The sequence below is a fragment of the Hermetia illucens genome, chromosome 2 (genome assembly GCF_905115235.1).
Source record: "Hermetia illucens chromosome 2, iHerIll2.2.curated.20191125, whole genome shotgun sequence".
Lineage (NCBI taxonomy): Eukaryota > Metazoa > Arthropoda > Insecta > Diptera > Stratiomyidae > Hermetia > Hermetia illucens.
Genome location: NC_051850.1, coordinates 75,837,118 through 75,839,152, shown reverse-complemented (window position 1 = coordinate 75,839,152; position 2,035 = coordinate 75,837,118). Strand labels below are relative to the sequence as shown.

Genomic DNA, 2,035 nt, shown 5'->3' with positions numbered 1-2,035 from the left:
AGAGGCGAATTTTTTGCCGGCAAAGTACGTAGGTTTAGTTAAAAGTTGCTTATTTTCAAGCTATATGCGCTGTTTTCGTATTCGGATTATGCCTTGGTTTGAGTACGATGCCATCGCAGTTAAAAAGATACGCGCACAATTGCTCTGGGGTTATTATTTGAAGTGCTTTAAATTCATTCTTTTTGAGTTTTCTCATCGGATTCAATTCAATTTTTTTTTGTAAATTCAAAAAAGTTTAGCGTGCCAACGACACGTGGTGTTCCCAAGCGGTCCCCCATCTAAGTACTAACCACGCCCAACAACGCTTAACTTCGGTGATCGGACGAGAACCGGTGGACCGTTGTGGTATGGCCGTTGACAAGTAAACATGTTTTGTGGTACGTGGACTACTGCGTAGCAAATCGACCGCCATACATTTCTTATTTACCATTGCGCCATTCTATTTTAGTATTTACGTGAATGCCGTAGATGTCATCAATATAGCATTTCTCGGGGCATCCTGTAAATGTCGAAAAAGAAACTTTATTCATATTCAATGGATTTTGCTATGGTGAAAGAAAAAGGGGCAAGGGGCAAATACACGCAATTGCTTGTTACAAACCAGAAATTGAAAATGTCTAGAAAAGCAAAGAAAATTTCACAGTTTTCACTATACACTGCTGTGCTGTGCTGTGCTCCACAAATCGCCACCAGATTTATCAGGAAATAAAGTAAAGAAATTAGAAAAGTTATTGAACTCTAACAACTATTGCTTAACGCACGTCTTTATATATTTGCTAAACCATTGCACACTTTCATATTCATCGAAAAATGTTAATTCAATTTAAATTTAAATTTACACATATCACCTAGAATGATTACTATATACGTACATACGTATACGAATGTTATGTATGTAAGATATTTAGGATGATATTGCCGTTTGTTTAACGAAAACATGGGTACTTACTATCTACTACTTACTAAAAATTATGGCAATTTAGTACTTTGAAATGTATGAATCTTGAAAAGAAAAGAAAAATTGGTAGACATAGAAAGGGTATTGTGATGTTTATTTAGGTCTATAATATTGTAAAGCTAGAAAATGTTTAGCCATTACCTATTGAATATTGCCTATCGCCTTGCACATGTCATCGTCCATGTAGGAATTGCAAGGCAAGCCAAGACAAAAAAATTCTCATCCACTATGCATTTCGATTCTACAAAAATGTTAGTTATTAATCGAAACTGCGAACTGAGAACTGAGAACTGTAAACTGAAAATTGAAATAAACACAAAGCATCCATATATACTTATCGTACGTCGAAGCAATTACGATTTATTATTTACAATGGCTACTATGACCACTACCTATGACGGAAAAGCAAAGCCAACGATGATCAGATCAGATTAAGATGTGAAGAGTGACGGGTGATGGACGAGAGCAAAGGCAAAGGGAAGACACCGGATCGGGAATGATGGGGAAATGGCGAAATGGCGAAATGGCGAAAGTTAATTGGGAGAATGATGAGCAGGACGACATAAGAAGTGCAAGAACGACCCTGATGTCTCTGCGGGGACTCTAAACGGCGTGGACGTTGGGGTGTACCGCTCAAGACGGCAAGGTAGGTAGGTATGTAAATAACATGTAGTTATCTGCTTGGCCGGCGAATCGGATAAAGAGAACGCACACTGTTTCGCACAAATGAATTTATTTAATGCCATACGCCGGGCGTGCCACACCGCGCTGCACTCAAGCCAGCTATTGGGAATTTCGTAAGTCTCTTGATCAATAACAGCCCATTTACTTAGAATTATTAATAAACAATTTACTTAGAATACTTATGTATGCACCGAAAGCCTATCTGTTTCCGGACAAAACAAGAAGAAAGCAAGTGTAATTCACGTTACATATCGGCGGGCATTTTTAAGGTTTTGTGTGAAACAAAACCTTATTAGAATCGAGACGGTGTCTGTCTGTCCGTCTGTCCGTCTGTCCGTCTGTCTGTCTGTCTGTCTGTCTGTCTGTCTGTCTGTCACACCCGATTTATTCGGA

At 38.7% G+C, this 2,035-nt stretch overlaps 1 non-coding gene across 1 annotated transcript; it reads right to left on the bottom strand.

Moving 5' to 3' along the window:
• Positions 1-241: 241 nt before the first annotated feature.
• LOC119650470 lies at positions 242-359 on the bottom strand. The gene has a single exon (XR_005249285.1). It is a non-coding gene; the product is annotated as a 5S ribosomal RNA (ribosomal RNA).
• Between the last annotated feature and the right edge of the window lie 1,676 nt (positions 360-2,035).